We start from the raw sequence: 16,342 nt of genomic DNA on the forward strand, positions 1-16,342 counted from the left end.
TTCACTGGGGATTGGCGTGGGGCACGAGATGGTGAAGGAAAGGGTACACATTTCACTCATAAATGCTTGTCCCACTGGAGGTTATGTAAACTATCAAACATTATATAATCACATATGCTGACTCTGTGATTAGCTCTGTTTTAGGCATTGGTGACTGACTTTTGAACCAATCAAACAAACCACAAAGGTAATTCAACCCTTTGCAACTTGTCAATGCCCTGATTGGTCAAGCACAGAGTTGATGCCTTATGATGGGTGGTTATCAGAACAAAGTTCCTAAATCTTGTTTGTGGTTTGTGCCTAACATTAAAATGATAAGATTATACTCATATTAGGAATATTATGGGTAGGAGGAAGACATCATCACAAAGGGCTGTACACTTGCATCAGATTATGGATTAAAATAAAGGCAGACAACTTTGTAGCTTGTGTTGCATATGGCTCTCTCTTTGGTGCTGTGATATTAAAGCTACATTTTGGGGAGCAGAAACAGGTCAGATTTAGACAGACACTTTTGAATGTTACCTGCCTCTTTTTTTCTCTCTCTCTCTATTGGCATGCATGACTAAGTAGCTCCTACATTACATGGGAATTGGGTATTTATTACATTTGCAACTAATTTCTCAGATTTTCAGGAAGGGAATCCTGTATTTAGTACTGGGTTACTGGGAAGATAATCTTTATCTAGAAAAAAAGGGAATTAAAATTAGTACAGTCAATAGAAATTTATTACTTTCCTGTTCATAATCATTTAAAAATAAATTTGGATTTATCTCTCGGAGACCTCAAGTATATCTAAAACTCTCAAAGATGATGAGAAAAACATGTAAAAAGGGAGTTCCAGAAGATAATTTGGAGATGTCTACAGGAGGAAACTTTGAGGGCACCTCTGTTTTGTGAGACTGCCTATAAGAGCAGTCAAGAAACTGATGGATGAATTTTGGTTCTGACTGGGCTGACAAAGATTTGGAGACAACTTGCTTCTGTTTTTGTAAATTTGATAGGTTACTATTACATCTTGGGATGTAGGTTTGCATAGAAGGTCACTCTTGAGAGCCTAAGCGAAACAAACTTTAAGTTAGTATAGTTATCTGGGGAGGTCTTCTAAGGTACTCTGCATAGTAGCAATGTTCAGGGACCACTGTCTATTATCATTCAAGAAGACACAAGTATATATATATATATATATATGTTATAAGGCAGTAAGTGCAGTATGAGATGAAGTTCCAGGTTTATAAAAGAATAAAGGAAGCTGACTGACTGAATAGTGTCTTTTACCAAGCTGTACCCATGACTACATCTGGTTCACATAAGCAACTTTTGGTTTTTATGGTTCTTTCAGATTAAATTTTTTTTTTTGAATCCTGTAGGTGAGCTACTTACATAATTATTTACTATGGCTACAGCTTTTCTATAGCACCACTGACTTCAGAATTTGGTAAACATTGCTTGCCCTCTGCCACACTAATTTTGTACATTCAATTCAATTTAATGGATGTTTGCAGAACACAGCAATAAATGCTAGAAAACCAGAGTAAAACAAAAACAAAAAGCAGTAGAGGAATTGATTATTTGGCGTCTTATAGATGCACAGGTGATAACAGAACTGTGCTTTTAACTGTATTCATCCAAAGTAGTTACTGTGTATTATCATTTTTTAGAGTTTTGGTTTTTGTTTGTTTCGTAGAACCAGTTTGGGTCTTTGAGTGTGTTGCTAAGGGGTCCAAGAGGAAGCCAATATTGGATTTATAATAATAGTTACCTTCATGACGTATGGTTCTTTTACTAGCACATATCAGCTTTCTTTTTATTTACTCACGATGCTCTCGTTTGGCTAGCTGGCTTGTTTCATAACTCAGCCTGACCCCAGGACCCAAGGAATCTCAGTACTTCTTCTACTGGTTTTTAGAGTCTACTCCCATAAAGTCCCTTCACTGATCACACTGCCTGCCAGGGACTCTGCCTCTCAGAAAGATCACAGGGCTCCATACTGACCCAGAAAGCCCTGGGACTCTGATCTGCCAAGCCCTGTCCTGTCCGGGCCTGACACATGATATTCTCTTCTTCAATCACAAGTCTGACTTGGAAATTGGTGTTTTTGCATGCTTGAATGTGTGAATGTGGTAACTTGTAGCCACTAGCACATGTACATGTAGCAGCTTCAGAGGACTGATTCTGTTTTTCGTTTCCCAGAAGTCACTACCATGCAGATTTTCTGAGAAACATTTGTGTGTAGCAGGATAATGTACCGGTTTCTGTCCTTTTTGTTTCCTGTTCTTATGCCATGCTGTGACGTTGCCCTTCTTGAGAGGCAATGATGCCAGATACTGGGATGGACAGGCCGAACACAAGGATTAGAAGAAAGTGGTTTCCCTGGCAACAATAAGCATGCGAGGGGAGCCACACTACTTACCCACTACGCATGTCTCTTTTCCTCTGCTTTAAATAACACAGAGGACCTGAATGCTATGTATCTGATTCTGAATCATTTCTAGTGGATGGAACTACAGCAAACCAGCACAGTTTAAAAAGAATTTGGATATTTGACCAGTGTGCCATATACTTTTTCTATGTTAATAGACACCTCCCAAAGTATCTCCTTTCTATTAGTGTGTCACTGCTTTTGCGCTTTTCATGACGTGAAGCTGAGAAATAGTTTTCTCTTTCAAAGACAAAGCAGGTAAAGAATTTGCAAAAATACCAGATTTTTTAAAAATTATAAGAGAACTCTAATTATATCTCTTAACATTTCAAAATTATCCTTTCTACACCAGTGGCCAAAAACAATCTGTAGATGAAATGATATGATAAGAAAGGCAAGAAAGTCACTCTAAATTAATAACTTCATTCTAGTTCTTTATAGTGTTTTAAAAAAAGTCTTTAAATTATTCTTTTCTGAATTCTGCATTTATTTTATTGGTATCTTGACATTAGTTTATTAACATTTTGATGTGATTATTAGTCATTGCTGATTAAATATTAATTAAATGGGAAGGAGTGTGCCGAATAATGCTCTCCATATTTGCTGGTCAGCACTTTACATTTACCTATCTACCTACCTATCTATCTATCTATCTATCTATCTAGTATCATCCCACACAACCAGGTATAATTTTGGTATCAGAGTATTGCACACAGCCTAAAGTCAAAAAACTGTCATTATATCTAAAAACAACTAACTATTGTTGAAAGAAATGGTCACTTTTTAAAATACTACCTCTCAAACGCTGACCCATCTTTGAAAAATCAGTCGTTATCCATTACTTTCTTAAATTTCCTGACTTATTATTAATAACCGGTAAAATCTGAAGTACTGAATAGTTATACATTCCTGAAAAAAATTCTAATTTGCGCTAAACTGGGTAAAAGTATAGGACAATGCTACCAATGCTTGGGTTATATTTCTATACTGTACAGAAATATAACCCAAGTCACAAATACAAGCTACGTGTGAAATTTTAAACTTTCTAATAGTTGCTTTTATAAAAAGGGAGAACAGGTGAGATTAATGTTAATAATATATTATTTAAGCAAACATCTAAAATATTATAATCTCCATATAAAACCAATATAAAAGTTACTAGTGAGATTTTACATTATATTTTTCATCCTCAGTCTTCAACATCTGACTTGTATTTTACATTTAAGCACATCTCAGTTTGGCCCAGCCCTATTTCTAGTGTTCAACAGCCACATGTGGCTAGTGGTTACCATATGGGACAGCACAGGTCTAGAACATAAAATATCACCCAAGTCATTTGAGGTTCAGTTCCTTAAAAGTTAAAATGCTGATCCTATAAGTAAGATTAAAAAAATCTATCTCTTGAGCTGTTTGGAAAAGTTAATAGATTGACAGTGTTTTCTGGATTCAAATACTAGGTGCTCCTGAAAAAATGTTTAAATAATCAATAATCATAAGAACTTTTCCAAGCTTCTTCCCAGAGACATTAATTAAGTTGATGATAATATGATTTCAGAGATTAGAAAGCACTGACAAATTTAGCTAATTCTGTTAATCCCATAAGATATTCTTGGAAAAAAATTCTTTGCAGATTTAGTATATCAGCTTGTTGTATTAGAATAATTGAACTGAGAATATCTTACAGAAACCAGCTCTTTGCTGAATTTCATTATAACCAAAATTTGGGGGATGTAAATATACACTGTGGACTGAGTGACTAAACTGAGGAAACCATGAGGTTTTCTAAAGGAGGTTTCATTCCAGTCTCCTAAATTACAGAGATATACTTGCCTTCTTCTGAATGACATTACAGAGAAGAAATAGAGAAAGAAAGGGTATGAATGGTTTATCTCTGCCAATGGGCTGAGTGAAGAAAATGTCCTTTTCTCCCAATTTGCTGTAATATTTAGAAATCATTTTTAGAAAGACTGGCTAGCAGGAATTACAAGTCAATTTTTAATAATTTCCATGGATATCATAATTACAAAGATATTTGGAATAAATAAGGAACTATTATGTGAGCTCACAAACTCATTTATAAGCTTTCTATTTTCAAAAAAATTCGAGACAAGTGTTTCATTTGGCGATTCTGCCTCTTACCATTTATTAATTCTATCAACAGCCCAATGAGATTTCTGAGAACCTATTCTCATTAGACAACTTGAACAAGTCCAAATTGTCAACAATTAACAGTAACCAATTTGTGAGTTCGAGTGAAAAATTATCTATTATAAAATGGATCAGACTAATAGAAGAACTAGATTTCTACAGGGATGAAAGTGGCTTATGAGATATAGAAGCAAGAGCAACAAAAAACTGGTGGTACATTACCGGTATACCATCATTTATTTAATTTACTGAGCCAATAGATATATTTTAGAATTCCTACTATGAGCAAATTGCTTGTCTTAGATGAAGTAGGAACTCAAAGACAAATCGGATGTGAATTCTACATTTAAGGATTTATAATGTAGTGGGTGGAAAAAGACCATAAATAGCTATAATGGAGGCCCAAGAATTTTGAGAGATCTGAAGAAGGGAGATCAGCTTCAAGGGTAGGAGCTGGTATTGTCAGGTAAGTAGACAGAGCAACTTCTCAGGGGAAGTAGATTTGAGCTGGGCCTTGATGAATGGAACGAATTTAGTCTTACAAAAAAGGAGGAGGCATTTAGGTAGAGAAAATGCTAGCAAAGGCAAGACACTTACGAGAACACAGGAAAAAATTGATCTAGAAGTAGTGATATATGTCTATGCATTTTCAAAGATTCTGTTCTGCATGGAAAAAAGTTCTACCACATTAAGGTTTAGCCAGCAAAAGGAAAATAATTTATTTATATCAAATGGGAAAGGAGCTTAGTTAAAATAATATGAATTAGAATTTGATGTTATTATCAGTAACAAACACAGGCAATTTTTTATCCAGTAAATTTTGGCTTTATATTTTATTGCTGATACTTTGTTTTTATGTTATCTATATCAGATCTGTAGATAATTTTCTTAGAGATTTCTTATACTACTTATAAGTTTAGCTTGAACTCGCTCTACCCCTCTCCCAAAATTTGGTAAGTATTCAATTGGTCTTATTCTAATTATTCTATGGCTTGATTATACCTAAGTTATAACTTGTGAGCTTTTTGCATCTTTACTGCATCTTGGCTAGACAGCAGGCAGGTAGGTATTGATTTATTTTTATAATTCATCTTCCTTGCTGGTATCATGGCCCTAATATTTGGGATTCTTTTTTGCTCCCGCAATAATGTCATTTTTCCTGCAATAGGCTAAGACACTTCTTGCCACAGCATACTTTTTTTCTTTTCTCTTTTTTTCCTTCCTCCTTCCCTCCCTCCCTCCCTTTCTATTGAAATATAGTTGATTTGCAATATTATATTAGTTTCAGGTGTACAGCACAGTGATTCAGTATTTTTACAGATTATACTCCATAAAAGTTAATACAAGATAATAGCTATGATTCCCTGTACTGCACAATATATCCTTGCCGGTTATCTATCTTATACACAGTAGTTCGTATCTCTTAATCCCATAACCCTAACTTGCCCCTCTCCCGTTCCCTCTCACCTTTGGTAACCACTAGTTTGTTTCTATATCTGTGAATCTGTTTCTGTTTTGCTATATACATTCGTTCGTATTATATTTAGATTCCACATATAAGTGATATAATAGTTGTCTTTCTCTGTCTGACTTATTTCACTAAGCATAATATTCTCTAGGTCCATTGATGTTGCTACAAACGGCAGAACTTCATTCTTTTTTATGGCTGAGTAATATCCCATAGTATTTATGTATATATATATGTGTGTGCATATATATATTTATATACCACATCTTTTTATCCATTTGTCTATTGATGGACACTTGATGAACACTTCCATATCCTGGCTTTTGTAAGTAGTGTTGCTATGAACATTGGGGTGCATGTATCTTTTCAAATCATGTATGTTTTCATTTTTTCTGGATATATACCCAGGAGTGGAACTGCTGGGTCATATGGTTGTTCTATTTTTAGTTTTTTGAGAAACCTCCATATTGTTTTCCACAGTGGCTGCCTCAATTTACATTCCCACCAACCCATACAAGGGTTCCCTTTTCTCAATATCCTCTCCAATGTTTGTGATTTGTAGACTTTTTGATGATAGCCATTCTGACAGGTGTGAGATGACATCTCATTGTTGTTTTGATTTGAATTTCTCTGATAATTAGCAACAGTGAGCATATTTTCATGTAACTGGGAACCTAGCCATCATTGTGATGTGTTTCCAGCTGTTAGCCAGCTGTATGTCTTCTTTGGAAAAATGTCTATTTAGGTCTTCTGCCCATTTTTTGATTAGGCTTTTTGGTTGTTGTTATTGAGTTGTATGAGCTGTTTATATATTTTGGATATTAGTCCCTTGTTGGTCATATCATTTGCAAATATTTTCTCCCATTCAGTAGGTTGTCTTTTCATTTCGTGGATGATTTCCTTTGTTGTGCAAAGCTTTTAATTTTAATTAGGTCCCATTTGTTTATTTTTGCTTTTATTTATTTTGCCTTAGGAGACAGATCCAAAAAATATTGCTACAATTTATATCTATGAGTGTTCTTCCTATGTTCTCTTCTATGAGTTTTATGGTCTCAGGACAGACACTGGTTTTAGATTGTTGAGATATGTATTGGTGACGGATGCCTTTTGTGCCCCCATGTCACATCCCCTCAGCCTGCCTCTAACTTAAGCAACAAGCTATGGTGGATAGTTTCTATGCATAGCACCACAGCCCTAACTCAAGTGCCTACCAGGTCTCTCTGCTTTTATAGTTTAGGATTTTTGCAAGCAAAGGACCATTCAGCCAGGAGCAGGGCAGTGTGGAATTGCAGGGGAATTAACACCTCTGGGAGCAAACCTCGACTAGTGGAGGTGATGGACAAGCCTCAGCCATCATCTTCCCTCCATCATATGTGGAGGGAAGTTCTAAGGTCATGGGGGCTCAGAGAGTCCCTAACTGTACAGAACCACAGCTGTCCACAACATTAATAGCTCACTACCGCACCCTTTACTGGCTTTGTCTTTTTCCCTGTCTCACTCTCCAGCCCCCTCACTCCTGCTTCTGGGTATCACCTCCCAAATAAATCATCTGTACTCAAGTCCTTGTTTGGGGCTCAGTTTTGTGAAAGAACCAAATATCACCATTCCCATAAAAAAGTAGGTACTTTTTAAAGAAAATCAAGGTTGAGTAACAAAATGACTAAAGAACTTAGCCCCTCAGAAGAAAGCTGAGATGAGAAAGCCTGAGTCCCACTGCGTGAATGGATTGTAACTAAAGGGCTAATTTATAAATCAGTTGTTTTAAACCTGGAATATATTTCCTAATGGAAACACATCACAATGATGCCTCGGTTCCCAGTTAACAGAAATGAATTAAGCTTGTGAATAACTTAAAATATTAAGTAGTAGATGTAATTTAATTTATCCTGTTTTCTGGAATCACACTGTACTAGTTAGCTGAGGCTACTATAACAAAATACCAAAGACTGTGTGACTTAAACAACAGAAATGTATTTTCTCACTGTTTTGGGGGCCAGAAGTCCAAGACCAAGGTGTCGGCATTGTTGGTGTCTTCTGAGGCCTCTCTCCTTGGCTCATAGATCTACCTTTCCCCCGTGTATTCACATGTTCTTCCCTCTGTACATGTCTGTGTCCAAATCTCCTTTTCCTATAAGGACACCAGGCATATTAGATTAGGGCTCCAAATGATCTCATTTGATTTAATTATCTCTTTTACAACCCCATCTCCAAATATATTCACATTCTGAGGTACTTGGGGTTAGGATTTCAACACATGAATTTGGGGGTAGGGACACAGTTCAGCCCATAACACATATTTATCTCTAAATTTTTAGTTACAAAGTATTTGATACATGTAAATAAATAAACAGCAATGAAATCACACTTCAGCTTAACAATTAGAGCATTATAGATACCTTTGAAACCACCTGCGTTCTCCTTCTTCTCCTATCTTCCTCTTTCCCCTCAAGAAGTAAATACTATCCTGAATTTTGTTTACCAACTACTTGCTTTTTAACAGATTTATCACATATAAATGTATAATTAAGCAATACATTGTGCTTTTTTGAGCTTTATAAAAATAGCATCATTTGGTATATAGTTTTATATGATTTTTCCCTCTAAACAGTATTTCTCTAAGATTTATCCATACTGAAGCAAGTAGGTAAGGTTCATTCATTTCACTACGGCATAATATTCCACTAAGCGACTATACATATACACATCTATTCATTCTCCTATTGAGAGCATTTAACTTGTTTCCAGGTCTTTTGTTATTAATTATGCTGCTCTTGTTGTACGTATTTCTTTCATGTGTGTAAGACAGATGCTCTGTACCCAGGAGTGGAATTGCTGGGTTATAAGGAATGTGATTACTCACCAGAACAAGAGAGTTACCAAATTGTTTTCAGAGTAGTAGTGCCAGTTTATGTTCACACCAACAGTGTCTAAGATCCCTTTGATGTTTTGTACTGTGGCCAATACATGACATTGTCAGGCTTGTAAATTTATGCCAATGATGTTATGATGTCAAATGATAGCAAATTATTTATAATTTACATTTTCCTAACAACTAATAATTGTTATGAACCTCTTTTATTATGTTTATGAGATATACATGTTTTCTCTTCTATGAAATACCTGTTTTCTTTTTTTTTTTTTTTTGGTCCATTTTTCTTCTGAATCTTCTTTTGTCTTTATTTACAAGAGTTTTTCTGTACCTATTTTCTAATCTTTTCTGCCTACTTGTTGAAAATATCTTATTTCAGTTTGTAGTATCTTTTTATTTCCTTTATGTGTATTTTGATGAACAGAGATTCTTAATTTTAATGTGGTTAAACTTAGCAGTCTCTTCCTTTATAATTATTATTTTTTGTGCATTGCTTGAAAAATTCTTCCCAATCCTGAGGTCATAGTTTTCTCCTAAACTTTTTATCTTATGGATATTTCTTTTTATGTCTTAAGAAATTCTTTCCTATGATGTCACAAATATATTTTCTCTAAAATGTTTATGGTTTATCCTTCACACTTATGTTTATCTCTTCAGTAATGGACTTCTGCATATGGCGTAAGGTAGAAACCTAATTGCATTTTCCTTCCACATGGATAATCAATTATTCTATCAATGTTAGAATAAAGACACCACTAAGTTTTTGTACCTATTGCTAAGTATTCCTGTTAAATCTGAAACTTTAGAAAGAGGAGGAGGTATATATGCAGTCATAAGCATAAAAATATATCAACAGTCAGAAGCCATTCAGTCTTTTTGTTAGTTGAACAGCTAGTGGAGGTTATGAAAAAGAAGGAAGAATGATTTCCACTGCAGAGAACTTTCAATGCTATATTGAAAGGGAGAGGGTAGAAGAAAGGAAAAAACAAAAAGGAAATGGGTGTCCAGTTAGGGTGAAGACAGTGAGATGTATCCTAACTAGGAATCATTTATAATGTACAGGATATTCATAAGCCTGAATGTGGAATCAGAAACCATCTGACCTTAACTTTAAAATATATATGTTTTTAAGAAGACCTTTATTTATTGTCTACTTTAATTCCTTCATCTTGTCAGATATACATGGAAGAAACAGAGATATGAAGTGACTACCCAAAAGATACACGGTGGGTTAGGGGCAAAGCTGTGATTATAGTTTAAGTCAGACTTGTGAGGGTAGTAGCCCTATAGCCAAATAAAAATGACAGGGATATACATTATTTGTTTTTATCCATCAACACAGTTTGAAAACTTTTTTGACTTTTCTTTATTTGCTAAATGTATAGAAATGCAAACCCTAGCATAATGTAAAAGATACATTTTGAAAATTTTATTCTTTATGCCTCTACCAAGAAGGAACTTTAAGCCTAAAGATAATTTCTATCATATTCTTAGCATGAGTGGATTTCGTCTTTTAAAGCTTATCAGTTGGCTTCAGTGTGGAAAACATAAGCAATAAAATATTTCTCTCTTGATAAACAAGTTGAACATTCTCACTGCTGGTTAGCATGAATAGTTTTGTTTGGCTACTGACAGATAACAGTTTGAGGATACCATAAAAGAGTAACCAAAAAACACATGTTTAGCTTCACTAGACTTCTTTTATAGCTGATAAAACGTTACAAAGCTCACAAGCTATGATCCATGTATTTATGACTTGAGGTTCTATAACTTTATTTTCTCTTGTGGACAAAACACACAATAGCTGTAATAATTTTTCTTATAGATAGAATTTTCATTCTTTGACAAAGATGTACCGTTGTGGGTTATAGCACTTGACTGCCCGGAAATTATTTCTCAGCCTACTATCTACAAAAGCAACTTTTACTTTATAGATATGCATCAGGAACTTGGAACTCTGGAGGGAGGTTCTTCCTTTCTTCTTTAAAACAAAATTGTTCTGCAAATAGCTAGTGAGTCATCAACTTCTTAGGTTTATGAAGTACTGTTCAAGTTATTTCTTAATTTTTTGCATCCTTAAAACTTGACTCTATCTTAACATTGTCGCTATATCAAAAGATGGACCAAAACCACAAAGTGAGACCAGATTATTTTATAGGAAAGTGAAATACAGCAAAGGGAATGTTATTGGTAAGAATTTATCTTTAAATAAAGATTATAATAAGAGCTTTAAATACAAATTTAAAATAGTCTCATAGGTGCCTGGCAAGATGGCAGAGCAGGAAGACCTTGAGCTCACCTCCTCTCATAGTCACACCAAAATTACAACTATTTACAGAGCAACTGTTGATGAATGATACTGGAATCTAGCAGAAAAGATCTTCTATTATACAACTAAAGATATAAAGAAGGAAACACAATGATGAGACAGGTAGGGGTTAAGACCCATACCCTCGAGTGGGCGATACACAAACAGGAGGACAATCAAAACTGCAGATGTTTTCCCCAAGGAGCAATGGGTCTCTGCAGCCCAGGGGTGCTTCACCAGGACGACAAGCCCCCAGAACGTTTGGCTTTGAAGGCCAGATGGACTTACTTTTGGAGACATAGAGGGCTGTGGGAAATAGAGAAATCTCACGTGCTCCAGGATCCAAGGTAGAAGCAGTAATTTGAAAGGATCCTGGGTCAGACCTACCTTTTCATCATGGAGAGCCTTCCAGACAGGCAGGAGGCAACTGGAGCTCACCTTGGGGACATGACACCGGTGGCAGCTATTTTTGGGAGCTTGTTCCACCATGTGGACTCTCTTGCTGGTAAGCGTCATTTTGGAATCCTCCCTCTAGGTTAATACTAGGACCCAACTCTGCCCACCAGCCTGTTGGCACCAGTACTCAGATGCCTCAGGCCAAGCAGCTAGAAACACAGCACCATCTACCAACAGGCCTTCTGCCTTAAGACCCCCTGAGCCCACAGCTGCCCCAGGACATAGCCCTGTTCACCATAGGGACCAAGACCCAGCAGCACATACCAGTGCAACAGCACTAGCCCCAGAACCCCCAGGGCCCTGCAGCCAGAGACCTCAGGACCCAGCTCTGCCCACCAGTGGGCAGGCACCACCCCTAGGACCCCCTGCTCCCTGGCCATATCCACCAGCGAGCTGGCACTAGCCTCAGGACCAGCCTCACCCACCAGTGGATAGAAATTAGCCCTAGGACCCCCTGGGCCCCAGCCCCACCAATGAGCAGGTGGACACCAGGACAACTGCAACCCCACAGCCTGTCATGACAGGACTCAGCCCATCCACCAGCAGGGTGGCATCAACCCTGGGACCACCTAGGCTCCAGTCCTGCTCACCATCAGGCCAACACCAACTCTGAGATACCTTGGACCCCTCAGCCAGCCATCCCAGGATTCAGCCTCAACCGCTAACAGGCTGACACAAGCTTTGGAACACCCTGCATCCTGCAGCCAGCCATGTCAGGAATAGGTCTCACCCACAAGAGGGCCAACACCAGCTCTAGGACCCCCAGGGCCTGCAGCCAGAGACCCTAGGATCCAGCTCTGCCTGCCAGTGGGCTGGCACTAACACCAGGACTTGGCTTCACCCATTGGTGGGCAGGTACCAGGCCCAGGATCTCCTGGGCCCTGACACCACCCATCAGCAGGTAGACAGCAACCCCAGGACAACCACAGCCCTTCACCCTCCCTTGTCAGGACCCAGCCAACCCACCAGCAAGCTGGCACCAGACCCAGGATGCCATGGGTCCTGGCCCTACCAAACAGCAGGCCAACACTAGCTCTGAGATACCTTTGACCCCTCAGCCAGCTGCCTAGGATCCCGCCCTATTTACCAATGGGCCAGTACCAGCTTTGGGACACGCTAGAACCTGTAGCTAGTCATATTAGGAATTGACCCCATGCACCAGCAGGCCGACACTAGATCTGGGAATCCTGGCCTCACAACCACCCACCCCAGAACCTGATTCTGCCTACCAGTGGGCCAGCACTAGTCCTGGGTTCCCCCAGGGTTCCATAGCCAGCTACCTCATGACCCAGCCCTGCCAACCAGTGGCCAGTAGCCTTTGCACAAGGCAGGGCTGGCTACCAACTGGACCAGGGGCCAGCCATGCCTACCAGACTGCAAACAGTAGTCAGCCAGCCACAACAGAGGGACCCACACATTCCAAATAGGGAGTACCACTAGAGAATATAGCTCTGATGACTGCTAAGATGCATAGGATGTCTCCTACAAAAGGCCACTTCTCCAAGTTGGGAAATGTAACCAACCTACGAGATACATAGGAATAAAGTCAGCAAATTAGGTAAAAAGAGATGACAGAGGAACATATTTCAAAGGAAGGAATAAGACAAACCCCCAGAAGAACTACATAAAATGGAGATGGTAATGATTATAAAGATTATCAGAGACTCAGAGAAGAATGAATACAGTGAGAAGTTTAACAAAAAGTTAGAAAATATAAAGAAGAAGCAAAAAGAGCTGCAGAATACAAAATTGAAATGAAAAACGACACTAGAAGGAATCAATATAGATTATAAGATACAGAGGAATAAGAATGGATCATTAAGCTGGAAGGCAGAGTAGTAGAAATCACTGAAGCTGAACAGAAAAAAAGAAAAAAACAACAAAAAGAAATTAGGACAGTTTAAGAAATCTCTGGGACATCAAGCATACTAACATTCACATTATAGGGATCCCAGAAGAGAGAAAGAAAGGGGCAGAGAACATATTTGAACATAATAGCTGAAAACTTCCCTAACCTACGAAAGAAAACAGATATCCAGGTCCAGGAAGCACAGAGAGTCCCACACAGGATCAACCCAAAGAGGACCAAACCAAGACATACTGTAATTAAAGTGGCAAAAGTTAAAGAGAGGATATTAAAAACAGCAAATTACATACAAATTACATACAAGGGAACTCTCATAAGGCTATGATCTGACTTTTCAGCAGAAACTCTGAAGGCTAGAAGTGGATGGCACAATATATTTAAAGCAATGAAAGGGAAAAATCTAAAACCAAGAATACTCTATCTGGAAAGGCTTTCATTCAGATTTGATGGAGAGATCAAAAGTTTTACAGACAAGCAAAATTTAAGAGTTCAGCACCACCAAATCAGCTTTATAAGAAATATTACAGGAACTTTTGTAAGTGAAAAAGGAAAGGACACAACTACAAATGTGAAAATTACAAAAGGAAAAAGCTCATCAGTAAAGGCAAATGTACAGTAAAGGTAGTAAATCAACCACATATAAAGTTAGTAGGAAGGTTAAAAGACAAAGGTAGTAAAATCATCTATAGCTGCAATGAGTAGTTAAGGGATACACAAAACACAAATGTATAAAATATGATGTCAAAAACAGCAATCATGGGTGAGGGGAGTAAAAATGTAGGTTTGTTGAAATGAGTTTGAAATTAAGAGATAATCAACTTAAAATAATCACACACACACACACACACACACACACACACATATATATATATATATATACAGAGAGATTGCTATATATAAACCTTATGGTAACTACAAACCAAAAATCTATAAAAGATACACACACAAAAAAGAGAAAATAATCCAAACATAATCTAAAGATAGTCATCAAATCAGAAGGGAAGAGAACAAAAGAAGAAGAAAGGAACAGAAAGAACTACAAGACAACCCCCAAATAATTAACAAATTGGCAATAAGTACATACCTATCAATAATTACTTTAACTGTAAATGGACTAGACACTCCAATCAAAAGTCATACGGTGCTCTTTCCTGGCTGGAACCATGGAGGGTGCAGAAGAGAAGAAAAAGAAGGTTTCTGCTGTGCCAGAAACCCTTAAGAAAAAGTGAAAGATGGGACTTCCCTGGTGGTCCAGTGGTTAAGAATGCCTTCCAATGCAGGGGACACAGGTTCAATCCCTGGTTGGGGAACTAAGATCGTACATGCCACAGGGCAACTAAGCCTGCACACTCTACAGCCTGTGCACCACAACTAGAGAGCCCATGTGTTGCAACTACTGAGCCCATGTGCTCTGGAGCCCGCATGCCACAACTAGAGAGCCTGCACACTGCAACTACTGAGCCTGGGCACTCTGGAGCCCATGTGCCACAACTAGAGAGAAGGCTGTGCGCCACAATGAAAGATCCCACATGCCGCAATGGAGATCCCACATGCTGCAACTAAGACCCGATCCAGCCAAATAAATAAATAAATAAATGAATGAATAAATAAATGAATGAACACATGAATAAATATTTTTTTTAAAAAAAGAAAAAGTGAAAGAATTTCACAGAGCTTAAGATCAAGAGCCTAAGAAAGAAATCTGCCCAAAAGATGTTTTGAAAGGCAAGGAGGAAGCTTATCTATGAAAAAGCTAAGCACTATCACAAGGAATACAGGCAGACTGAGATTTGAATGGCTAGGATGGCAAGAAAAGCCGGCAACTTCCAGGTACCCACAGAATCAAAATTGGCATTTGTCATCAGTATCAGAGGTATCAATGGTGTGAGCCCAAAAGTTTGAAAGGTGTTGCAGCTCTTTCACCTCTGTCAGATCTTCAATGGCACCTTTGTAAAGCTCAACAAGGCTTCAATTAACATGCTGAGAATTGTGGAACCATACATTGCATGGGGGTACACAAAACCGAAGTCAGTAAATGAATTGATCTACAAGCATGGTTTTGGTAAAATCAACAAGAAGCAAATTGCCCTGATGTATAATGTGTTGATTGCTTGATCTCTTGGCAAACATGGCATCATCTGCATGGAGGATCTGATTCATGAGATCTATACTGTTGGAAAACTTTTCAAAGAAGTAAACAACTTCTGTGGCCCTTCAAATTGTCTTCTCCATGAGGCAGAATGAAGAAAAAGACTACCCATTTTGTAGAAGGTGGAGATGCTGGCAACAGGAAAGACCAGATCAACAGGCTTATTAGAAGGATGAACTAAGGTATCTACCATGATTATTTTTGTAATCTAGTCAGTTAATAAACAGTGACTGTTTTCAAATTGAAAAAAAATTTCACAGAGTGGCTGAATGGATACAAAAACATGATCCATATATATGCTGCCTTACAAGAGACTCACTTCACATCTAAAAATACACACAGGCTGAAAGTAGTGGATGGAAAAGGTATTCCATGCAAATGAAAATGAAAAGAAAGCCAGGGTAGCAATATTTATATTAGACAAAATGACTTTACAACAAAGACTGTAACAAGAGATAAAGAAGGATATTACCTAATAATCAAGTGATCAATCCAAGAAGAAAACATAACAATTTAAAATATACATGCACTCAACATAAGAGCACCTAAATACATAAAGCATATATTAACAGACACAAAGGGAGAAATTGACAGCAACACAATAATAGTAAGGGCCTTTAACAGCCCCACTTAAATCAATGGACAAATCATCCAG

At 37.7% G+C, this 16,342-nt stretch overlaps 1 pseudogene; it reads left to right on the top strand.

Annotated features, from left to right (window-relative positions):
• The first annotated feature begins 14,701 nt into the window (after positions 1–14,701).
• On the top strand, positions 14,702–15,868 carry LOC115845162 (large ribosomal subunit protein uL30-like; annotated as a pseudogene).
• The last annotated feature ends 474 nt before the right edge of the window (positions 15,869–16,342 follow it).

This window comes from Globicephala melas, chromosome 3 (genome assembly GCF_963455315.2).
Source record: "Globicephala melas chromosome 3, mGloMel1.2, whole genome shotgun sequence".
In the NCBI taxonomy this organism is placed as follows: domain Eukaryota; kingdom Metazoa; phylum Chordata; class Mammalia; order Artiodactyla; family Delphinidae; genus Globicephala; species Globicephala melas.